The 27,011-nt window shown below is 38.3% G+C and overlaps 1 protein-coding gene across 4 annotated transcripts in view; it reads left to right on the top strand.

Annotated features, from left to right (window-relative positions):
- Positions 1-27,011, top strand: part of col8a2 (collagen, type VIII, alpha 2) — a 169,146-nt gene that overhangs the window by 76,094 nt on the left and 66,041 nt on the right. The window contains exon 1 of one of the 4 annotated variants that reach the window (XM_060847194.1): positions 16,022-16,042. The exons of the other annotated variants lie outside the window; for them this stretch is intronic. The gene's annotated coding sequence lies outside the window, so the exon portion shown is untranslated. Of the gene's footprint in view, positions 1-16,021; positions 16,043-27,011 lie in introns of those variants that run through there. 4 annotated transcript variants of the gene reach the window in all.

Here is a 27,011-nt window from a genome sequence, read left to right as displayed (position 1 = left end):
ATTCGGCCCATTGAGTCCACTCCGCCATTCAATCATGGCTGATGGGCATTTCAACTCCACTTACCCGCATTCTCCCCGTAGCCCTTAATTCCTTGTGACATCAAGAATTTATCAATCTCTGCCTTGAAAACATTTAGTGTCCCGGCCTCGACTGCACTCTGCGGCAATGAATTCCACAGGCCCACCACTCTCTGGCTGAAGAAATGTCTCCACATTTCTGTTCTGAATTTACCCCCTCTAATTTTAAGGCTGTGTCTACAGGTCCTAGTCTCCTCACCTAACGGAAACAATTTCCTAGCGTTCACCCTTTCCAAGCCATGTATCATCTTGTAAGTTTCTATTAGATCTCCCCTTAATCTTCTAAACTCCAATGAATACAATCCCAGGATCCTCAGCAGTTCCTCATCTGTTAGACCTACATTCCAGGGATCATCCATGTGAATCTCTGCTGGACGCGCTCCAGTGCCAGTATGTCCTTCCTGAGGTGTGGGGAGCAAAACTGTACACAGTACTCCAAATGGGGCCTAACCAGAGCTTTATAAAGTCTCAGTAGCACAATGGTGCTTTTATATTCCAATCCTCTTGAGATAAATGACAACATTGCATTCGCTTTCTTAATCACGGACTCATCCTGCATGTTTACTTTTAGAGAATCCTCAACTAGCATTCACTGATCCCTTTGTAGTTTGGCTTTATGAATTTTCTCACCCTTTAGAAAGTAGTCCATGCTTGTATTCTTTTTTCCAAAGTGCAGGACCTCACATCTGCTCACATTGAATTCCATCAGCCATTTCCTGGACCACTCTCCCAAACTGTCTAAATCCTTCTGTTTGTATTCTGTAATACTGAGCATTGCATTTTATTAGATTATGGCACACAATGTCCTTGAAGTTAATAAAATTCAAGAAGGGATGAAATATTACACATAAATTATAAGACAAATTACATTATGATTTTTAAAAACCTGAAAAGCAAATCTTTACTTAATTGTATGGAGATTGCATTTTACTGCTGATCAATATCATGTGCTGGAATTCTTAATCAAGCTGCCAAAGTTAATTTTTCAACAAGGCAATAGACCAATTTTCAATTATAACACAGAGTAATCTGTCTGAAAACATGAGGGAGATGTCAAAACCCAACTTCATGGCCAGGCCTCAGTTGAATATAAACAGTCAGCTTCCACATGTTGTGTAATGATTCACAGTCAGTATATTTTTAAGAGACATAGTCATGATATCAACATCGTATCATGACGCATGACTTGAATATCAATGTCAAGACAGCTATGTCCAGCTTTTTGTGTTAAGGGAAAAAATATATAAGTATTGAAGTAATCGGTAAAATGCCCTGCTGAAGGCAAAATCTCAATCACTGCACTCAATGAGTAGATAAAACATAAAACAGCCTTTCATGCCTCACCTGTTGTAATCCCTCAGTCTCCACAGCCTCTCCATGCTCCATCCATTGCAACTCTTCCAAATAATGGCCTGTACCTCTCCCAATAGGAGCACCTTACATGCTGACCTATGGAAAGTAGGTAAAATTACAGGAATGGGCCTGCTCACCTGCTCCATAATTGATCCAGAGCAATTACTATAACCCTTAGAATATGCCAGTCACCTGATTTCTAGACCAATAATAGTTTAAGACAAAAGGAAACCACAGGAAAGCAATTGAAAGGAGCTTACAATACTTTAAAAGACATTGAATATATTTAAATATGTATTTCCCCAAAATTGATAAATACCAGGATCTTAGTGCTAAAACTGTACTAAATAAAGAAAAATATTAAGTTGAGAGCCGGTTTATTTAGAACAGTGAATGTGGAATTTCCCCAGCAACAAATGTTTGCTTTCTGCAGCAGTTTACAGAAAACAATGTCCTCTTGACCCTGCTGATGCTAATATCTGTGGCCAAGTGATTTTTCTCTTTGGCAAGATGAAGGAAATGCAGAATTGGGATTACGGTTTAGCAACATTTATACAGAAGGCAAATAAGAACTTGAATTGCTGTAAAGACATTAGCAACTATTAAATAAGTAGCCAAAAACTATTTTTATTGAGGTTCTCCCAGACATCCTTTCATTCCTAACTAAATGAAAACTTTGTCTTACATTCAACTATGTAAATGTTTTTTAAAAAATGAGACTTCGAAACAGACTGAGGCCGCATCAATGCTTGGCAAAGCACAATAAATATGTTCACTTAGTTCTTCAGTCTCCTGGCAAGCACTTGGATTCAAGAGGGTTGGATTCACTGGTAAGTGAAAATTGTAGCTCAGATCTGCTGGGAGTCATTGCTGCCCAGTTCAATGTGGTTAACCTCACAGAAGCAGGGTCAGTTGTGGGAGTTTTATGCTTTATGTAATTTGACATTTGCACATTAGTTTCAATTAAAAGTCTATCATATTTAAGTAAGTACAGATTTGGTAAATAATAAGAAATTTTGACACTTAAAATATCAGTGTTTGCCATTTGTTGGGTAGGTTCTCTAATTAATTTATTTTTATTGACAAAATAATATTTCCATTAACTTTCAATTAAACTTTATTTTTTTATTTTAGTTTATTATTATTTTATCTGCTTGTAGTAAAGGCATACTGTGTAATATAGCTTTAATTACATGTAATTTAGATTACACTCTACAATATGAAAGCTTTAATTATTTGTTTCAATTTCTTTCTGTTGAGAAGAAGGATGCATTGACATTTAGTTAAATTGAATTAAAAGCCAAAGAAGTTGCAAATATTAACAAAAAACTGAAAGATGACACTTTCTTGAGGTGGTTTTTAAGTGAGATATAAACTATTTCTTCAGACAAATGTAAAGGACCCCATGGCACAGTGTTGAAGAAAACCAAGGGAGTTTGCTCCATTGTCTTGGTTCATATTTGTCACTCAACCGACATCCTTAAAAAAGATTTACTGACTATTATTTTGTTGCTGTTTTGTAAGACTCCTCTGTCCAACAAATGGCTTCCTCATTTCTCTGTGCTGTGACAGTAACTATCCTTCAAAGGTATTCCTTGGGTTATTCACACCTCATGCAAACTTTGTACAAAATGCAAATTTGGCTCTTTCACTCTTTCCTCCTGAAATATCTCACTGGCTTTTGACAAATTTAAAATGCACAATCAAAAAATGATAGATTACAAGATGTGGTAACAATATATTCACTCTGCATTGCTCAGCAGTGTTGTGTATTTATAATAAATACAATAATTAGTAATTAATATTTAATTCAAGGTAGTGTGAATTTCCTTGCTTCAGCTGTGGATGACCTCCAACAGAGAGAGCAACATTCTGCTGTTTTCTCTGCCAGCTTGCTGTTTTCAAGCAGCCACCACCTACTGCACATAGCTACATAATGACACATAACAACGGATTAGTTGCAAGCAGGGTTGTGTGCTTCTTGAACTGAACCTGGAAGAGTGTATCTCCCATGCAATGCCTACTGATTTTTGAATATCTTATACTGGATGCGTATAAAGTTTGGACTACCTTTAGAGCCGTGTCCTCCAGCTGAATTGAAGTCTTGAACTGTGCCTTGGAGTTTAGATATACAGCTGGCTCAAACTATAACATTTTACAGAACAAGAGAAGTCAGTCCTGACTACAATGTCAATGCTTACTCTTTATGAGAGCATTCAAGAATACATCACAATAGTTTGATCTCTCTTCATGGCCATCTTTCTTTACTCCAAATATTTAAAAATGTAAAAGATCATATTTATATTACACCTTTCATATTCCCAGGAAATCACACAGCAACTCACAGCCAATTAAGTACCTTTGAAGTCATGCATGAATAGCAAGAAGATGAATGATAATTAATCTGTTCTAGTGATGTTGATGCAAGGTAAATGTTACCTAGGACACCAATTATTCAACTTTCCCTTAAAGATGACAATTCTTGGCTTCATGAGTTCTTGCTATTTATAACACAGTTATCCATGCAAAGAAATTTCTTTTAGGCTATTAATTACCAACTACATCTAAGCTCTTTTCTAATGTTTCCTTAGCATTCATGTAAGAAAATATCCTCTTTATCTTTTGTATAAACTGAGTAATCCCTTTTGTGTTTCTTTCTGATCAACTATGAATACAATCTGACTCACTATATCTTACTTTTCAGCCTGCGTCTCTATGTTTCATTGACTGATATTGAACATCTATATAATCTTATGTTGCCCCTGAACATTGGGGGTTGAGGGCTTTTTCTCTGATTTCTTGCCCATTGAGGTCAGTCAATTAAACTGCCTGCTGGCCTTCCCTTGACCTCATACAGTATGTGAAGTGTATTGAATGTGAATGGTAACGGAATGATATGATTTATTACTAAGAGAAATAAATGCAGGAGTAAGGAGGTTATACTTCAGTTATATAGGACATCATTGAGACCACAACTGGAGTACCATATTGTATAGTGTATTGTTTTCTTTACTTAAGGATGGATGTAAATATATTGAAAGCAATTCAGAGAAGGCTTACTAGAACAATACTGGGAATGGACAGGTTACGTTATGATAAAGTATATGAATAGGAAAAATTTGGAGGGATATGGGTCAGGAGCAGGCAAGTGAGACTAGTTTAAGTTTGGGATTATTTTGGGCATGGAATGGTTGAACTGAAGGGTCTATTTCTGTGCTATGTAACTTTATGACTATGGCTATGAAAGATTGGACAGGCAAAGTTTGTATTTGCTGGAGTTTAGGTGCATATGAGGCAATAGAAAGCTTAAAGGAGCACTTTAATTTTTAGACCAAAGTCAACTACAACTACCCACAAGTTTGAAAGCATCAATCCAAAGCTCATTGGTCCCAATTAGTTATAAGATACAACTATGTTTTCATACAGTTAATAAATTCTGTCAAAAATGTTGTAACAAGCACAAAATAAATGATCCTGAATAAAAATCAATGATTTTCAACCTATCCACATTTGGAGGCAAATTCATGGCATTCATTTGAATGGGCATCTCTCTCTTGTGTTCGGTCTTCAGAGTCCCTTCATGTGCATCCAAGCACTAAACCCCAGGCTTCAATAACCCTGACTCACCACTACCTCCATTGCATGATCAAAGGAAGCTTAAATTCTCATTGGCATCAACAGGTCATGGTCAATCACATGCTAAGTTTCTGATTGATTTTTTTAAGCGTAATAGAGACATCACTTCTGACTGCATTTACGTTCATTCTTTGACATGCCAATCATTTATGCAAAATCATCTATTTTGCAATAGTTTGTGCAACTTAGTTAGCCAATTACATTGATCTTTGCCAAGATAAGATGCATCAGTAAATAATTAATACACCTGCTTACTGCAGGTAGAATCACCACCTAGTGGTTAACTATCATCACAAATATTCTAAAAGTTACATCTAAATGTTCTCCATAATCTATCAATATCCTTTAACTATAAGAACCACATATCCTCCACAATAAATGTTGACATGTAAAACAAATCAGAGCTAAAAATAACCAAACAAATACATATAGCCCTATTTTCATAGACTCCCTGCTGTGCTAAAACAGGCCCTTTGGTCCACCAAGTCCACACCGACCCTCCAAAGAGTAACTCACCCAGACTCATTCCCCTACCCTACATTTAGCCCTGACTAAAGCACCTAACCTACACCTCCCTGAATACTATGAGCAATTTAGCATGGTCAATTCACCTGACCTGCATATATTTGGATTGTGGGAGGAAACCTGAGTATCCAGAAGAAACATACACAGAAATGGGCAGAATGTGCAAGCTCCACACAGACAGTCATTCAAGGGTGGAGTCGAATCCGGGTCCCTGGTGCTGTGAGGAAGGAATGCTAATCACTGAGCCACTGTGGCGTCCCTCACTGAAAGTTATTTGAAAACATAGCTGTATCTTCAATTAAAGTCTAAATCCATTGCAAAAGCATGTTCACATTTGTCAGCCTAAGTTTACATTAATTGAACAATAAAAATCTATATCATACATTTAACCAGGGTCAAATTAGCTTCTTCCTTGCAAAAACTATTTAACAACTTACCATGACTAGACAGAATATAATTTCATTAATCAAATCAAAATGATTAATTATTGAAAATAACTCAACCCAATAGCAACTTAACTGAAATATATAAAAGCCTGAGGGGACTTGATACAATGGATGCAGAGAGAACTAGTGGATGCCTTTTAAAAGTAAAAAGTCACCCACTTAAAAGAGAGATAAGACTTTTTTTTTGCTCTTACAGAAAGCTGTAACCCTTTGGAAGTATTTTCCTCAAAAGGCAGTAGAAACTGAAATTTTCATAATTTTCTAAACTAATGGTAGATAGCCTCTTGGTAAACAGGAGGTGAGAGGTTGTCAGGTGTAGGTAGAGTTAAGGTCACAACCAGATCAGCCACTATTTCCTTGAATGATAGAGCAGACTTATTGTGCTGATTGCTGACTCCTGCTCCTAATTCATATGTCCATGTGTTAATGAACTTAGTTCCTCCCTACATTTTATCTGTGAAAATTCACTGAAAGCAATTGAAACAAGATAATACTGTCCTATTGTTGAAAATCATTAACAATACTCGTTACCAGTCTGGGGTTAATCTTTTCAGCTCCTCAGTTCTAGCTGCAAGTTGGACTTTAATGAGTTCACTTTAACTCATTTTAACACAGCATATTTGTTAAATTATACCTCAATGATAATGAGGTTATAGATTTTTATTGCTCAATTAATGTAAACTTACGCTGACAAATGTGAATATGTTTTTGCAATGGATTCAGACTTTAATCGAAGGTACAGCAAAGAAAAGTCCAAAAATCCTGAAAATAAACAAAAACAAAATAAACGATCAGATAATTTACTTGTCTGTTTATGTGGTAACATTTATAAAACATAATTTTACATGAGATGTTGTTTTACAACATTGTTTGCTAGCACCAGTCATGAGGTCAGAAATTGTAATATAGCTTCCTAAAAAAAACAGAAGGATTTATTCTAGCCTTGTCAACAGGTATTACACCATTTCCAAAATTTGACTCACCTCACTTATTTGCAGGGGGGTCCAGTTGCAATGACTTGAGGTTTGTGCACCATATACTGTCATTCTTCCACCATCCAAAGTACCAAAACATTTCAACTCTCTGTCTTGAACAAATGAACAATTCCTGTAGCAAATGTTTCACAGTGCCTAGAGTACTGTTCTATGAAACATAGTGCATTTTCTATTACATATCTTTGAGCATAATAACAAAGGAAGCTGAAACCCTGAGAGACTGCCAGTAGCAATTTAAGATTCTACCCACCTTCTATAAATCCTAGAGTGTTACCTCTTGAATAGTAATGTGTTCGTGATGCACCATTAACTTGCCAATGGTTGCTGGGGCTCATTGTTTAGCTTCTCTTGTGTGGAGCTTTGCAGGTGTGGCTGGTCCACTGAGCTCCCCAGATGGGGCCTTTATTATTTGTTCAAGAATATACTCCAATGCCAGGAATTAGGAACTTCACTTACTGCCAAGAAAAAAAATGACGCATTGTTATGGGCCAACCCCCCTCAAAGTATCTTAAGAAGATAATCTAGACCCTAACTTTTCTTATTTTAAAAGGCAAGTGTAAGGCATTGTGTTCCAGACTCAATTTGATTTGTCAAACTACCAGGCTTGAAGCAAAACAAATTTTATTTTTAATTTCCAGTCAAAATACAGACAAAATAAGAATAAACAAAAAGATTGGCTTAACTGTAACTCTATTGAAATTCTTAACACGATAATGTATATTAACTACATTGAGTAACTATTCTGAGATAGTAACGTTACCGTAAATACACCCTTGGCACAGGTGAATTCAGTAAAATAGACCATCTCACATGCAATTTTTCTCCAGGCCAAGATAAAAGAATTTCAAAAGAAAACTCTGAGAGAAAGAGAACTCAAGCTTTTTGCTATAGCAGGAACAGATGTATAGCAGCTTCCAAAGCCCAACAGCTCCTGAATGTTAAATGAAAATCCTGGTTCTTTGGGAGTTTGACCCCACCCATTCAGACTGCTTCTATTGTTCCAACTTGAACCAACACCAAGTCCTCACAAACTGTTTACCTTATCGGCTTGGAACAGGCTACTTGTTACGTCTGACTCAACCTCTCTTCATAAAAATCAGGACAAAATACAGCTCTTAAAGCCATTGTATCATCACAACATTTACTAATGAATCCATCATGGCAATTCCTCAGTACATCAGTGCTGCATCTCATACAAATAATATAGTGTCACCCATCTTTCTGTCTTATGTATTCCGGGTACTTGGGGAATTCCTACTTTCTTCATTAAAGTAGTAAAATTCTAACAACATCTAGCGATTGGGATAAATTAATGATTAGAATTCAAAAAGTACATTTGTCTCTTCTTATGGTTTGTCATCGGAATAGCCCATAAGGCACCTGGCAATATGAATTGAAAATCATTTTATACTTTTTTTCGGATAATCCTCAAGGAATTGAACAGGCACTTAGTTGGAGAAAATGAGGACTGCAGATGCTGGAGATAATCAACTGGGAGAAAGTGAGGACTACAGATGGTAGCATTCCAAGCTACTTCCCCCCCAGCCCCACCCCTCTCCCATTTATCTCTCAGCCCCCTTGCCCCACATGCCTCATTCCTGATGAAGGGCTTATGCCCAAAGTGTCGATTCTCCTGCTCCTCGGATGCTGCCTGACTGGCTGTGCTTTTCTAGCACCACACTCTTAGGCTCTTATTTGGCGGCAAGTAGGTTTACAAGTCCTCCTTGTACCAACTCCAAACCTCACCAATTCCTTTTGAAAATTTCACATCCCAGAGACTCAAGACCATGCATTCCTGAAGCATAATTTCTCTCACACCATGTCTCTAGCTCCTGCTTCTCTAGCTCTTGGCTGACTGAAAGTTTCAGGCTACAAAGTATGCAAATGTACAATATAAAATGGAAACTTGCATTTGATGTAATATGTTTAGGATATGAATCCCAGAGCACTTAACAGTCAGATGAATATCTTATTGAATTCTCATAAATATGATGAATTCCCTTTTAAAGTATGTTGCAGACTTGACTTCATCAATGGTCTTCAACAATGGTTTGTGACAGACCATTTTACAATAGAAATCATCCTTTACATGCAAACATCATCTCTACAGTTACTTAAACATATATCTTAACTTTGGTTTGGAATTTCATGTGGTTGTGACTGCTCCATGAAAACTCAGCAGACAGGTCAGGATTAAGAAGTCCGTCCTCCTATTTACAACAGAGTCCATTTTTGATAGTAGGGGTAAGGGGACATGGCATGAATCACATGAGGGAAATTCAAATCAACAAGGCCATTTGAACTCTGAGTTCAAACATACCACACTTCTGCTGCATTAAAGCTTTAACTAAACTAAGGGGATATGACAGTTTGCAGGAATTGTAAATGTGCTGAAAAAAATTTGTATGGTCAGTAAAACTGTCAAGCTGCACAGTTTATTTAAATACCCTACCCTTGCCTTTTCAGTGAGGTAAAGTGACTCAAGATATCAAGTTATTTAAATCTTTAGTCATTTAAAAAATGAAAAAAAAAACTGGTTGCATATTGTCTATGAGAGCTGAAAAATATCTGTCCCATAGTTACAGCAGCTTGTCATTTCCATAATCCTGCAGGATATCATTGCAATATTATTAATGTTTGGTTGCTTCCACAATACATTATTAAATCTTGTGAGTTCATAGTTTGATTGAAAGCTCAAAGATGCTTTTAGATGATTATTTGTCTTCATTATGAATTTATGAATGCAACTATTAGTTTTTATGAGGGATTATATTCCTATATGGATTTAAATGTTTTGAACTGGCTTTCACAAATTGGATGACTTTTATGTATGAAATCTGTAATAACTACATAGCATTTCATTTTCTTTAATCTCAATATGGCTCTTGAGATTGCCTCATAGTAGATACTGGGCACGTTAGTATAAAAGGTGTAAGAACAAAAAGTTGTGAATTGTGTCATGTGTTAGTTTTAAGATGGCATCGGGATGAGAAGGGGTCACGAGGGTGGGTGGGTGGAGACCATGAGTTGTCATTAGGTTGCAGAGAAACTACAAGGGCTCATGAAGCGGGTAGGCAACATGGGCTGGCGTGAGTTGGCATATGTGGAACAGGGAGGAATGAGGAGTGAGACCTAGAGGGCTAATATTTAATTATAACAACACCAATGGCCATCGCTAACTACATCAAAGGAGGTAGACTTAATTTTCTCACATACTCTCCCTTATTCATGTTCCCACCCAATACAAATTGAAGATCCTACCATGCAGGGAAGTTTCTTCTGAGGTGAGTGTGGTGAACCAACTCTCCCAACTCAGGCTACCTCACTTGACAGGGAAAGTCTGCACCTCTGTGTTTTGTTACAGTTTCACTAAGTTGTCAAAAACATTTATCATCATGCAAGCTGTTAACATTAGGTTCAATGTGAAAAAAAGCCCTATGTTCTCCTGTATCTCGTCATGACTGTAAATTGTTAAGAACAGTCTAACTTGTTTAGATAATGGCAAGTTCCTTCGTACTTGATCTCTGTGATGTTATGGTGCACAGTTGAGAGATTTTTGGCTTCCAATTTATCTTATCTTTTAAAAAAAGAGAAGGTATATTTTGTCTAAACTCAAATTGTACAAATGAATATTAAGGAAATATATCTCAGGTTCCCCTCATTAATTGAGAACACCTTTTGGTACATTTCCTTTGTCTTGGACTCACATTCTATATTGTTCTGCTATTTTTTCAGACGATCTAGTATATGAGGATTTTTTTTGTATATACTACTAACATAACTCTGGAATATTCAACAATAGAAAATAGCAGGAAACAATTTTGAGAAGGTATGTGAGAGAAACTGCAAAGGAAATGAAAACATGCCAAGGGTTCAGAGGACGGCTCCAGATCTGATCTTGAAGTGAACTGCACACCATTGTGGTTGTTGGCGGTAATATCCAAATATGTGCTAGAAACCTCTACAGCTGCAGTCCACTGTTAAAATAGACCTTCTTTGGTCTATGTTTCCATTCCTTCTTCCCCAGGGTGGCTTCAGTTTCTCCTCTCTTTAATCTCATTTGGTTTGGAAAATAGCAGTTTCCAGATTTCAGTTGGTATCCTTGTCGAGTTCAACAAAGGGCTGAGGTCTCAGATTAGCCATAATACCAAGAATAAGATTTTACATTACTTCTCATCCAAATAGTTTGTGTTCATAAAAGAGTAATTATTTATATTGGGAAAATGGATGTTTTTGGTCAATGGTAAATAAATGCAGAGCCTAGCACTTTGTCTTTGCTATGTCCCTTTATTTATTTTATAGAACTTCCCATTAGTCTATGTTGAACTTAAAATCCAGGCTCTATGTGTGAACAGTAAAAAATGAGATCTGCAGATGCTGGAGATCACAGTTGAAAATGCGTTGCTGGTTAAAGCACAGCAGGTCAGGCAGCATCCAAGGAACAGGAAATTCGACGTTTCGGGCATAAGCCCTTGAACAGTCAATTATATCTAATTCACAATAACATTGATTTCCAAAGCAGTATCGATAATTATAGTTATATCACTCAGATCTTCTCTATTATTCAATTCTAGTTTAAGCTTGAAATTAATTCTATGCATTGTTTGACTAATTGCAGGATACATTGAAAATTAGAGAACAATTCAAAGTATTTGGTACTCTTAGTCGTTCAAACTATTAACTAGAATTCACCTGGGCTACCGATTTCCATTTTCATTAATTATGATATTAATCATTATTTGTATCTATAAATGCCAAATCACTATGGAATGTCGTAAATCAATCATATTAATGCATTAGTGGAAGAACATTTGGAAATTGTCTTGATATGACAGCACTTTATGAAGGAAGGAAACTACTTGGTATGACCATTAGAAGATACATTTTCAGCTCAAATAAAATGGCAAATGCTGGAAATCAGAAATAAAAATATGAAATGCTGGGAAAATACAAGTCAGTCAATATCTGTAGAAAGTCAGCTGTCCAGGTTAAGTTGGAACTATCAAAATTACTCCTGCTCAGCATTTTAAAACAAACAGAATAAAAGCAAGTAGAAGGGACATACACAGCCATACAACACACACAGATGTACATTCAGACACACACTTAAACTCATGCAGAAGCACTTGCATATATGCAAGCACACACAACGATATGCACATACATGCACACCAACACACACATGCAAACATAGACACACAGGCATGAAAAGATGCACATATTTGCTATTCCAACCCAGAGATACGCATATGCACATAGGCATACATACATATATACCTATACACAAAAATCACATGCAGAAACACACTTTTCAAAAGAAAGTTCTTCTGAATGATGCATTTAAAAAAGAAATCGGAAACGATTAAATGGCTTAAATGATATTAACACAAGATAATAAGAATAAACGTAACACAATAAGTAAAAGACACAGAAATAACAGATGTATGAATAGCTAAGATATTGGTGGGGGTGTTAGTGTGATGGCTAAGCCTGATCTGTAGAGGAAACAGGTAGCGTTGAAAAAGTGGAATATGATGCATTAGGCTGAGAGAATAGCAGGCTGATGTAAAGTTGCAGACCTTGCTACAATGGTAGTGATCAAATACCAGGTCCCCAAATCCAAGCAATAATCCTTTTCATTTACCCATCCAAATCTCTCTCAACATCAAAGACAAGATGGCAAAATGGTCAATGGTAAGTTATAAAGGTAAAGATAAAATGATTTAAAAATACGTTTCTTGGTCAGTACATATGGCAGACGAGATAAATATTGAGTATCACTCCATTTCAATCCAGTGACAGTATGCAAATATAGAATATATGAACATATGACATAGGATCAGAAGTAGACTATTCAAAAGACCCTTCATTTCTCTACATCACAATAATCTATCTAACTCTAGTTTAAAAAAATTCAGTGGCATTGCATCTGCCGCCTTCTAGGGCAGAGTCCCAATGCACAACCCTCAGTGAAAAACAAACAATTCTTCTCATCCCTGTCCATAACATATGCCCCATCATTTTAAAATGGTTCTCCCTAGTTCTGGACTGAATCACTGGATGACCATTGTTTCCAAGTTCATTTCTTCAAGCTATTCAGGATCCCATACACTTCAATCGCATCACATCTTATGCTTATAGTTTTTGGTGGAAATTAATCCAGTTTGCCCAATATATCCTCACAAGACACCGCAGCTATTCCAGGCATCATTTAGTTAACCTTCCCTGCACAGTCCTGAATGCATTTCCATCCTTATCTATGTAAGAAGACAAAAACTGCATACAGTCTTCAGCACTTCACCAATGTCCTGTATAACTGAAGCAAACATTCTCCCTTTTACATTCAATTCCTCTCATAATAAACAATGCCATCTCATTAGCTTCTTGATTACCCTAACTTGTTGTCACTCATGCACCAGAATGCTGAAATCACTCTATACCACCAATTCTGCACTGTTTTCCATTTAAGTAACATTCTGCATTTTTATTCCTTATGCAAAAGTGAACTTCATATGTTCCCATCTTCCATTTAATAGATTTTTGCCAATTTAACTCAATCTATTTATGTCACTTTCACAACATTCTTATTAAAGCACATCAGATTATTAGAGGGCTTGACAGAGTAGATGTGGACCCTCCCTGCCCTAGTTCGAACAATACACTTTCACCTGTTATATATCTGTCAATGTTCTCATACTGCTGCCCCTGTGAAATACCTCATTCATTTAACTCATGAGCAAACACTCCTTCCAGTTTTTCATAAGTAAAATATCTCATGTTGCCCATTTTGTCCTTTAGAAAGTTATATTTTAACCCTAACTATCCCCAATGATATAAACTTGAAGAAAAAGATCCTCCCTTTTGAAATTTGGCAAACGGTTCTAATTTGGGGAACATTTGGACTCACTTAAAAACATCTGTGATGAGGTTTGACTGGTTTCTCTGGATTGGCACATAAGTGTGAGACATTGTCAATAGCATCCATCATATAAACATTTGTCATATTCATAATAAGTACCAGAATGTTTTCGTTGTCACTATTATTGAAATGATCATCTCAAAAAACAAGTTTAAAAAGTACAGTTGCAACGTAATGATGAAGATATATGATTTTAAAACATTGTTCACCTTTGGATTAATTCTTCGACCAAGCCCTGACTAATTGGTTGAAGGAAATCTATTTGCAGTCTGCATTTAAAGGAAACATAGTTTATTTGGTGGGTGTTGGGCGTTGAGCTCTTGTATAGCTGACACCACTGGTTGACTCCTTGTAAATAATGAGTGATTTTGGGTAGGAGGTAATTTATTAAAATAAACACAATTCAGAACTAAGAAGTTTTTTAAGTTGGGTGGCTCATAAAATACAATGTGCCTCTATTCTCAAAAACATTAACAGGGCATTGGCCAGTGGAAAGTATTCACTTATGCATGGAAGTCTCCTACCAGAGCAAAGCTACTAATCAATTTATTCCCAGTATTATGCTCTGAATGAGTTGTGGTCCTGTATGAATATTGTACAGGCACAATCATTGCCTGCTGGTAATTGACCTTAATTAGGAGACCCCACGTAAGTCTGTTGGTGTTGAGTGGTTAATTGGTTCACTCGACATTTTAAGTTTTATGGGGAATGGTTTTGATTTGGAATATTTGAACAATACAGCACTTTTAAAGAACAGCTTACTGTTACAGCTGATAGGGAAAAGGCCAATGAGAGATCTGACTGCATGATTTCAGTTGATGAGAGAAGGGAGGAACATTGCTTGCTCAGAAATTCTATCCAATAGTTTCTCTTTATAATGTCCTGTTGTGTCTCAGCAAATAGAACCCCCCACCATACACTTGTAGTTGAATATTTTGCATTCCAGCTGTTGACAAATTCTACTCAAAGTTAGATTTTACTTGTCACATCAATTAATCACTTCCACATTTCATTAGTTTTAAGATTGTTGCAAATGATAACCTGATACTATCGTAGTTTTGTTTTTATAGACAAAAGCATTTATGAAACCAAAAGTTTATTGCTTAAATCCATTTATTGTTGAGAATCTCAGAGGCATTGAGTATGTCACTAAAATATACTGAATATCACCCAAGTCAATTCTCCCATACTCCCTTCTAAAAACTCCAGTTTGATCAGGAAGATCCACCTATTGGCTGTTTCTCTCCACAGGGTGCTGCTGACCTGTTGAATCCTTCCAGCTCTTCTTTTTCTCAATTTCAGACTTCCATCTTTTGCAGCATTTCACCACTTTATTATCTTTTACTAAACTTCAGTCTGATTAACATTGAGACTTTCAATTCACTTCCCATGTTCAACATTAATGGGTGTATTTTCTGCCACAAACATGTTTTTCAGAGGATGGGTGGAAGCGACATTTTGCTTCCTCAGGAAGTGTTTTAAATGCAATTCTCTTCCAATTTCCAGACCAAGAAACTTCCAAAAAATAATTTGGAATGCAATCACAGACTGTTACATCATTACAGCTGGTTTTGAATTGTTTTTGTTAACTGTAATCAAGAATAAAGAGTGAAAAATAATCTCTCACTTTTACTGCTTGCTGAGATGTATTTACAGTTGGCATTGTGTTGAAAGGTTTATGAAGGATTGCAAAGGTTTTTAACCAGATGCATAGGAAATTCAATTGCCAATCACATACACAGCTAAGTGTGCTACCATATACAGTTTATAACAACTAATCCTGAAAAAAATGAGCATATTTTGTTGTCTGCTTTCTAAAATCTCAATGATTTCTTGCAGTTCTGCTGCAACATTTTACTTTGACAAAACGTCAGGCCATTCCCCATTTTGGCTAAGGTTGCTTTTTAAATAAAATGAGATTTTTTGAAAACATTTTTGTTTCAAATCATTATCCCATGAACCTAATGTCCTTTTTTTTCATGTCATTGCCAAAGTAGGAATGAAGTTAGCTGCATTCCATACACAGAAGTCAGCAAGAGGCACTATCAGTTCATCTGCTAAAGCAAGGAGCTCAAACATCCAGAAAGCAGGTGCTCTGTAATGTGATGATATCTAATACAGAATGATTGAACATTTGCAAAGTTAAAACTGCTGGGTACATAAATGGTGATCCAATCTACTAGTTTAAGGCATATGTTTAAAATTTGGATGCTCTGTGCCATTGTGTTAATGGTTGGTTCCATGCACCAATTCCAATAAGGCCCTATTGTATTTAAGTGCAGCATTTTCAAAATACTATGTACCTCTCAGTGTCAAGGCTGCTGTGTCTTTACAGATGGCAACTATTAATTCCAAATGAACAAAGAAATGACTGGAATTTTTAGTAATATTTTTAATGAAAACCAGTGCAAACGAAATAATTCCAGGGCAGTGTCTACCCCAGTTTCTGACCATTCCAGACCTGGCACACCATCTCAAATGCCCAGCATAACTCTGACTATCGTGTTAAATCTCAATTTGTGATATGTTGTTTTAGAGATGGTGTGAAAAGCTTAGTTTCTTTAACCCCAGCTTGAAATGCTTTTTTTTAAAACATCTGTTCCACTAAATATAATCCATACCTATTTACCAACCAGAATCCAGCTGCTTCAAGCACAAATGTTAATTCTGTGGTTTTGAGACCCATTCCAGAGACTCAGGGTCCAGAATTTACTTGAGTAAAGCAGCTAGTAGTGCACTTTTTAGTTTAGATGTTATTTATTGAGATTTGGCTCAAAAGGATTTTGCCCTTTACCTTGCTGGAACTGCAATTTGCTGACAGCATCGTGAGAGCAATGGAGTGGTGAAATCCTTAGTGAATGTTTGGACCAGCATTCCACCTCCTTCAACAATGAGGGTTGAAGACTGAAATAAGAAACAGAAAAGCTAGAGAAACAGGTGTTGAATTAGATACCTCAATCGAACTGAAGAGAGGAAAGAGAGTTTGGATGAAGATGGAACACACACAAAAAAAGGACAAGTAACATTTAAAAGGCTTCTGGATGGGTATATAAACAGGAAGGATTAGAGGGAAAAGGGCCAAGTGCTGGCAAATGGGCCTACATTAATTTAGGATAACTGATCGGCATGAATGAGTTGGGCTGAAGGGTCTGTTTCCGTGCTCAACATGTCTATGACTCTAAGATAAAAGAAAGAGGAAAGACTGAATTGACTTGGCTTATATTCATTGGAATTCAGAAGAATGAGGAAGAGATCTCATAGAAACGTATAAAATTCTGATGGGACTGGACAGGCTAGGTGCGAGAAGAATATTCCCAATATTGGAGAACTCCAGAACTAGGGGCACAGTCTAAGAACAAGGGTGGGCCATTCAGGACTGAGACTTAGAGCTAGGATGAACGGAGTTGTTGTCTCTGGTTTCTTGCCTGTGCCACGTGCTAGTAAGGCAAGGAATAGGGAGAGAGAGGAGTTGAACACGTGGCTACAGGGATGGTGCAGGAGGGAGGGTTTTGGATTCTTAGATAATTGGGGCTCTTTCTGGAGTATGTGGGACCTCTACAAGCAGGATGGTCTTCATCTGAACCAGAGGGGTACCAATATCCTGGGGGGGAAATTCGCTAAGGCTGTTGGGTGGGTTTAAACTAATCCAGCAGGGGGATGGGAACAAAAATGGTAGTTCAAGTATAGAAAAGATTGAGAGTAGGGAGGTCCGAAATCAAGTTTCAGGGATGCAATATGGCATCAGCAAGCAAGAAGTTGGTTTGAAGTGTGTCTACTTCAACGCCAGGAGCATCCGGAATAAGGTGGGTGAACTTGCAGTATGGGTTGGTACCTGGGACTTCGATGTTGTGGCCATTTCGGAGACATGGATAGAGCAGAGACAGGATGGTTGTTGTAGGTTCCAGGATTTAGATGTTTCAGTAAGAACAGAGAAGATGGTAAAAGAAACGGTAAAAGGTGTGGCATTGTTGATCAAGGACAGTATTACAGTTGCAGAAAGGCTGTTTGGGGACTAGTCAACTGAGGTAGTATGGGCTGAGGTTAGAAACAGGACAGGAGAGGTCACCCTGTTGGGAGCTTTCTATCGGCCTCTGAATAGTTCCAGAGATGTAGAGAAAAGGATAGCAAAGATGATTCTCGATAGGAGTGAGAGAGACAGGGTAGTTGTCACGGGGGACTTCAACTTTCCAAATATTGACTGGGAACACTATAGTAAGAGTACTATAGATGGGTCAGTTTTTGTCCAGTGTGTGCAGGAGGGCTTCCTGACACAGTATGTAGACTGGCCAACAAGGGGCGATGCCACATTAGATTTGGTACTGGGTAATGAGCCCAGCCAGGTGTTAGATGTGGAAGTAGGTGAGCACTTTGGTGATAGCGATCACAATTCTGTTATGTTTACTTTAGTGATAGAAAGGGATAGGTGTATACCACTGGGCAAGAGTTACAGCTGGGGGAAAGGCAATTACGATGCAATTAGGCAAGATTTTGGAAGCATAGGATAGGGAAGGAAACTGCAGGGATGGGCACTTTAGAAATGTGGAGGTTATTCAAGGAAAAGCTACTGTATGTCCTAGATAAGTATGTACCTGTCAGACAGGGAGGAAGTTGTAGAACGTGGGAGCCATGGTTTACGAAGGAAGTGGAATCTCTGGTGAAGAGGAAAAAGAAGGCTTATGTTCGGATGAGATGTGAAAGCTCAGTTAGGGCGCTTGAGAGTTACAGGGTAGCCAGGGAAGACCTAAAGAGAGAGCTCAGAAGAGCCAGGAGGAACATGAGAAGTTGTTGGTAGATAGGATCAGGGTAAATCCTAAGGCTTTCTACAGGTATTTAAGGAATAAAAGAATGATGAGAGTATGATTAGGGCCAATCAATGATAGCAGAGGGACATTGTGTGTGGAGTCAGAGGAGATAGGGGAAGCACTAAATGAATATTTTTTGACAGTATTCACTCTAGAAAATGACAATGTTGTTGAGGAGAATACTGAGATACAGGGTACTAGACTAGGTGGGATTGAGGTTCACAAGGAAGAGGTATTAGAAATCCTGCAGATATGAAAATAGATAAGTCCCCTGGGCCAGATGGGATTTATCGTAGGATCCTCTGGGAAGTCAGGGAGGAGATTGCTGAGCCTTTGGCATTGATCTTTAAATCGTCATTGTCTACAGGAATAGTGCCAGAAGACTGGAGCATAACAAATGTGGTTCCCCTGTTCAAGAAGGGAAGTAGAGACAACCCAGGTAATTATAGACCAGTGAGCCTTACTTCAGTTGTTGGAAAAGTATTGGAAAAGGTTATAAGAGATAAGATTTATAATCATCTAGAAAAGAATAATTTGATTAGGGATAGTCAGCATGGTTTTGTGAAGGGTAGGTCGTGCCTCACAAACCTTCTTGAGTTCTTTGAGAAGGTGACCAAACAAGTAGATGAGAGTAAACCGGTTGATGTGGTGTATATGGATTTCATGCTTGGAGTATTGTGTACAGTTCTGGTCACCGCATTATAAGGAGGATGTGGAAGCTTTGGAAAGGGTGCAGAGGAGATTTACTAGGATGTTGCCTGGTGTTTTCATTAGAGAGAAGAAGGTTGAGAGGTGACTTAACAGAGACATATCAGATAATCATAGGGTTAGACAGGGTGGACAGGGAGAGCCTTTTTCCAAGTATGTTGATGGCGAGCACGGGGGGGGGGCATAACTTTAAATTGAGGGGTGATAGATATAGGACAGATGTCAGAGGTAGTTTCTTTACTCAGAGAGTAGTAAGGGTATGGAATGCTTTGCCTGCAACGGTAGTAGATTCACCGACTTTAAGTTCATTTAAGTCGTCATTGGACAAGCATATGGACGTACATGGAATAGTGTAGGTTAGATGGGCTTCAGATTGGTATGACAGGTCGGCGCAACATTGAAGGTCGAAGGGTCTGTACTGCGCTGTAATGTTCTATGTTCTATAAGGAAAAGTTGTGAACCTGTGGAATTCTCTTCCGCAGGACGCAGTTGGGATCAGTCCATTAGATATATTTAAGAGAGAGCTGGACATGACTCTTGCAGCTCGAGGGATCAAGGGGCATGGGGGTGGAGGGTGAGATGGGAAACTGAGATTGCACAGATCATCCATTATCATGAATGGTGGTGCAGGCCCAAAGGGCTGAATGGTCTACTCCTGTTCCTATTTTCTGTGTTTATATATTTAAGGACAACTTTATAGTTAGAACATAATTCTTTTAGAATCTAAAATGGTTTATTGGCAAAAGAAAAGCCAAAGGTTGAAATGCAAAAATACTTTCTATGCAATGAGTGGATAGGTTTTCAAATACACTGCCTTGGAGTCTGATGGTGGTAGTTCAATTGAAGCACTCGAAATGGAATTGAACTGTTATCTGTAATGGAAAAATATGCAGGATTATGCAGAGCGAGTCAGAAGAATGGTATTAAGTGAAATGTTCAATCAGACAGTCAGTGCAGATACAATTATTCAACCAAATGACTTCCATCTGTGCTGTAGCGTTGTGTGATTCTGTGAATTTTCCACCATTAGTTAAATTGCTTTTGTTCTGAGCTAAAGCAGTCAATTTACATTGCGGGGACATCAGTGGTTTCTGTTAACCTTCTCATTGCAAAAATCTATTATTAGGGTCTTGAGGTGCTGCGATAATGTCCCTAACTCTGAGCCAGCGGGCCTAGATTTAAGTTCCACCTGCTCCAGAGGTGTGTAATAATATCACTGAAGGGCTCCATGAAGGTTGGTCTCCCGTCACCAAGTCAACCTTTATTTACACGTGCATAGTACATGATCTAACATTCAACTTGCTCTTAAACATAGAAACATAGAAAATGGGAGCAGAAGACGGCCATTCAGTCCTTCAGGCCCTGCGCCACCATTCAGTATGATCAAGGGCTCCCTGACTGGACCAAGTTAATAGCCCCAAACAGAAAACTTACATTCTATGAGCCTGGCTGACCTCATTCCAAACACTACACGGGTGGCACAGTGGCACAATGGTTAGCACTGCTGCCTCACAGCGCCAGTGACCTGGGTTAAATTCCCGCCTCAAGCAATTGTCTGTGTGGAGTTTGCACATTCGCCCCGTGTCTGCATGGGTTTCGTCCGGATGCTCCAGTTTCCTCCCACAATCCAAAAATATGCAGGTTAGGTGAATTGGCCATGCTAAATCGCCTGGAGTGTTAGGTGGAGGGGTAAATGTAGAGGAATGGGTCTGGGTGGGTTGCTCTTCAGAGGGTCAGTGTTGGGCCCAAGGGCCTGTTTTCATACTGTAAGTAATCTAATTAGCTACAAAGGCTTCAGAATCTTTGGAATTCTCTACCCCAGAGAGATGTGGATGTTCCAGCATTGAATGTATTTAAGGTTGCAACAAATGGGATTTTGGCCCCTGAGGAAATCAAGGGAAAAAGAGCACAAAAGGACCAGACAGTGCAGTTACGGTTAATAAGGACCATCCATGATCGTACAACGTTGCAGAGTAGGCTTGGCAGTGAGGTACTGTATGGTCTATTCTGCCCCTAATTCTAATGCCCATCTGTTCGTTTAATTATTTGGGGATGAAATCCAGCCAGGTAATGTGAGGAATGGAAATAAATGGTGTCAACTGAGGCTGTGTTTGAGACATGATGTTGGATACAGACCAGATAAAGTTTTTTTACATGCATCTGCTGAACCCATTATCTGTGATCAACACGTCTGGGATCTGTGTATTGCAAAAGATGCATATATTTTTCTATTGTTGTCCCCATGTTTGACGAATGAAATCTATGCATGTCCAACCACTTTGAATGGGCATCCGCAATGACCGAGAAGGTTGAGCCCATGTAACCGAGTTCAGGGTTTACCCAGCCACTCCCATGAATTTGGGAGAGCTGCTGGCAGTAAACTTTGTCCTTGTTTGCTTTTTTGGGTGTTGCCCCACCAATGCAGCTATGTCTGTATCCAAAACTGACCACCAGGCATAAACTCTCACTAACAGACACCCCTGGATGAACTTGGTGGAGTACTTGGCAACAACTTTTGCTTAACTCATGCTCTCCATAATAAAATGCCATGCTATACAATGATCTGGTCTTGGTGGATCCAGGAAGGTTTCAGTTTTGGTTGTGATGCCCCTTTCGTTTCCCCCATCACCATCAGCTATTTCAGTTTTGCGAGAATCAGATCTTTTTGCCAATTAAGTCTGTTTTTGTCAGCGGTGACCAGAAGGGTGTCCAGAAAGTTTAAAATCAGAATGGCTTCAGCTAGTAGGTGCTTTTGCATGGTTACATAATCAATATCAAATGGTCTCTTAGCATCTCATTAAGGGTTAAACCAAAATCACATGCCTCTGCCAGTCATCTTAACTCCATCAAAAATCTCGATTCCCCTGGTCTTGAACTGCCAAGCAAAACCAACAGCATCTCAGATTTAGAGGCGGCTTGGAGTCATAATATTCCTTTCCTAAATTTGTCAACTCATGAAAGGTTTCCGTATCTGGTGCTTCAGGATACATCAGGCTCCGAATAACCAAAAAAGTTGTGGATCCACAAGCTGTCAAGAGAATTTCTTGTTCCTTTTCATCTACCCCAATATCCTTTGCCCAGAATAAATAATGCATTTTTAAATTGACCACACACCAAGGGGTTAAGAAATACACACTTTTCAAAATGATAGCATTGTCATATGTTTAAAAAAATAGGCTGGAGAGGATGGGTCTTTTTTCACTGGAGTGTAGGATGTTGAGGTTTATAAACGTTTATAAAATCATGAAGGATATAGACAAGGTGAATAGCAAAGGTCTTCTTACTAATGTGAGAGAGTTCAAAACTAGGGTTTGTTGTTTTAAAGTGAGAAGAAAATGGTGTAGAAAGGATTTGAGGGGAAACGTCTTTATATAGACAGTCGTTAGCATGTGGACTGAACTGCCAGAGGAAGTGATGGATGTGGGTACAGTTACAATGTTTAAAAGACATTTGGATAAGTACACAAATAGGAAAGGTTTGGAGGGATATGGGTCAAATGCAAGCAGGTGGGACTAGTTTAGTTTGGGAATATGGTCGACATGGACTAGTTGGCCTGAAAGGTCTGTTTCCATGCTGTATGACTTTCTGACTCTATGACACCAATTATAGACAATTAGGGAAAGGGATTGCGGTTATTGTTCTCTCTCCTTGCCCACAACATTATAAGTTAATAAATTGTATCAGTACTTACCAAATATCATTATACTACTGACCATAACATTTTCTCATGATAGCAATCACAGTTTTGGCAAGCACTGTTCATTATGCCGAATGACCCCTGCATCTGTTCAAAAACTAAGTACATTGATGGTTGAGTAAAAGCCATGATAGATTAGATCTAAACATAGAAAAAAACCTAAATGCATAATAGATGTTATTTATTTTTGAAATTATTAACTGGTACATTTTGTTTCTTTGCACTCCAACCACATTGTTGTTGTGACATCCTCACTTCACACAAAGCCATTAAGCCACAGCAAGAAGAGTTATTGAGGGTATAACTTAAACCATATTAATGCTTCATTGAGTAGGAACTATTGAACAAGGCAGCTTGTAATTATAGAAGGAACATGGCAGTTTTACAGCAAACAAATCATAAATGAAGCAGTTTACTTTTAAAATTGTATGTGTTAAAACTCATAAAGTGGTTTGTAGAAAATAATCTCTTTTGGAAGTAACAGCTGTCCACTGAGTTGTTCTCAAGCTTTCGGAATAAACTGTGTGTGTGGGGAACATTAAGAAACCATAAATAAAGCATAAATAAAAATGTTGGGGAAGAGTTTGAACTCTCTTCTCCTTTCTAAACAGTCAATCTAAAATTAAATGCTTTAAAATAGTTATTGAGCCATTATTTTAAATGGGTCAATGGCTGTGTTAAGGCACTTTCAAAGGAATTTTACCTGAAGTGAAAACAGAGTGCACCATGAGAGAAATTAAGCCATAAAAGCTTACACTTTTCTGAGTGTTCTATGATATCTCATGCTGAATTTGAACAACTGTTTTCTCGAACATAGACCCTGATATTACATTGGGATTGCAGAGTACATAAAGTGTACCATAGTGAAATTTCAGAAGCTATATTTCTTCCCTCAAAGTAGAAAAACTAACCTTCAATCTTCAAAGGCAAATTCTGGAACAGATTCAAGTAACTCAGTTTGAATTTAACTAATCTGTATTCCTTTAAATCTGTTGCTTTAGTAGGAATTTAAATATATTTTTGTCCATTATCAGTCACCATGTGTTAATTATACTGTAGTGTACTTGCTCCAGCCATAATAATAATATTGTCAGTGGTTAGCAGGAAATAATGCTGTGAAATTCCCAAAAGTAATTTCAAAGTGATTACAATTGTGTCATGTTGAGAGACATGTCTAATGGATAAATTCACAATCTGTGTCCTTTGCCTTCAAGTAAGTGTTATCTTATAGATGTTAAAATGAGCTACATTGACTAGAATGTCAAAATATTATGTAAATGAAGACAAATAGTACCAACTTCATCTCTAATGCATGTATTTATTAGGAAACATTTCTTTCATCATCTTGAGGTTGGGTCAGTGCAGCTTTCTGTCTGATGTTGAAGATTTGCTTCTCAGTCTTCCAACAATAATAAAATAAGTCTGAGTGTATTTCAGTGAGGATATTCAGTTTTCAGTCTGAAAGATTTTATCAAAAAGTGTATTCAGTCCATTTTATGAAGGTACTTAACTATAAAAGAAAGAACTCTTGATACTGGAAATCTGAGACAAAAATAGAAATAACTGGAAAAACTCAAGAGGTCTTAGAGCATCCGTGGAGAGAAAGCAGAGTCAATGTTTTGGGGGTCCAATGACCCTTTCTCAGAATCGATTGTAACCAGGAAAAAGTTGGTATATACGCAGATGACTGGATTGGAGGGAGGAGGGGGAAAACGATAGGTGGAGACGGAGCACAGAGAGAGAGAGAGAGAGAGAGAGAGAGAAGATGGTGGAGGTGGGGGGTGACGTGATTCCTTAGATGTATTCTTGTTCATACTGAGATCCAGGTAATGTTCCAGGGATGTGGGTTCAAATCTCGCCACAGCAGATAGTGGAATTGGAATTCACTTCAAAAAGAAAACTGGAATTAAAAGTCAAATGATGACCATGAATCCATGGTTCACTATCTGGTTCATTAATGACATTTAAGGAAGGAAACTGCCATCCTTACTGAGTCTGGCCTATATATTACTCCAGACCCACAGCAATGTGGTTGACTCTTAACTATCCTCTGGGCAATTAGGCATGGACAATAAATGATGGACCAGCCAGTGATGCCCTCATCTCATGAAATGAATAAAATAAAAATCAACAGTTGGGCCGAAGGATTGGATCATGGTGAGCTGGGGAGAAAGAAAAGCATTCCCTTGTCTCTTTGAGCTGCCTCTCCAGCTATCATTTGCTTTCTCCTCACCCACCCCATTGTGTTGGGCATTTCATCTTCACCCTGCCTGCAACCCCACCCCACCCTGCACTCCTCAGGTCCGGGAAGATCAGGTTTAACCTGGTGCACAGTCTGCTCCCCATTAACAGTTTTGCTGGAGCTATCCCTATTGTTGCATGAGAGATGGTCTGAGAATCAAATAGGAACCGAGACAGTTCAGTATCTCACGGAGCTGTCGGCTGTTTCTTTAATCCTGCCGTCAATGTTTGGACTGCTCTTTCTGCAAGATCACTGGATGATGGATGGTCTGGAGGTGTCCTTATATGATGAATACCATTCGAGTTTAGGAAATGCTCAAATTCCCTGCTGGTAAGTGATGGCCCATTATCTGCGATCAACACTTCCAGAGTTGGTATGTTGCAAAAGATATGTGCAGTTTTTTCTATCGTTGTCCCCATGTTTGACAGATGAACTCTATGCATATCCAGTCACTTTGAGTGGATGTCCACATTGACTTAGGATATTGAACCCATGAAAAGACTAGTGTCGTCAACATACCACCGAGTCCAAGGTTTATCTATCATTGCCACTAATGTGGGGGAGCTGCTTGTTGTAATTTCTGTCCTTGTTGGCACTCTGGGCACTGCCCAACAATGCAGTTTTGTTTGTATCCAAACCTGGTACCAGATAACGGCTCACAAACATCTTCATTTTGAAACTCCTGGATGACACTGGTGGTGTTCAGCCAGTACCTGGCAGCGAGTTTTGCTCAGGACAATCACTCTTGCTCCCTTTCCTCTACTATGATCTTAGCTCTCTGGATCCAAATAGGTTTTAATTCTGTGACAACCCTTTGGTTTCCCCCACCACCACCCAGCTGTTTCATTTTTGCCAGGACTGGATTTTTTTGCATCCAAAGTCTAATATTATCAGCAGTGACTGCAAGTGTGTCCAGAAAATGTAAAAGCATTATGAACTCTTGCAGTGTATCTGCCATTTGGAGGTGACTCCATGCATCAGCATTTGCTACTTGGCTTCTTGGACGGTATTCTGACTTGTAATTATATGCACTTAGTATTACAGTCCACTGCTGATTTCAGCTTGAATCTATGGGTGACACTGCTTTATCCTATTTAAGTAGACCCAGCAGAGTTTGTACTCCATCGTTATTACAAATGTACATTTGTAAAAGGTATTAATGGAATTTCCTGACTCCACATAAGATCACCAAACCTTCCTTCTCTATATGGCCAGACTTACACCCAGCATCAGCCAAAGACTTGGATACATTTGCTATTGGGTGTTCTTCTCTATTGAGCAACCTATGAGCTAACACTACCTCGATGCCATATAGGGAGGTGTCGCAAATCAATACTAGTTCTGGCTTGGGATCACAGTGTGCCAATACCTGATAAGATGATAGATGTTTCTTCACTTGCCTGAGAGCTGTGGCTTGGCTACATAACCAATTTCAAGACTGACACTTTTTAAAGCATTGAAGCAAAGATGCCAGGATAGAGATGAGGTTATATATGAACTTTCCATAATAATTCACCAGCGTAAGGAAAGACCTAAGCTCCAGTACAAATGTGGGAACTGAGGCACTTTTGATTACCTTCACTTTATCTTCCAGCTAGGTAAACCGGACT

This window comes from Hemiscyllium ocellatum, chromosome 30, assembly GCF_020745735.1.
Source record: "Hemiscyllium ocellatum isolate sHemOce1 chromosome 30, sHemOce1.pat.X.cur, whole genome shotgun sequence".
Lineage (NCBI taxonomy): Eukaryota > Metazoa > Chordata > Chondrichthyes > Orectolobiformes > Hemiscylliidae > Hemiscyllium > Hemiscyllium ocellatum.
Note: the sequence above shows the minus strand (reverse complement) of the source record. Positions and strands in the feature narration are given on the sequence as shown.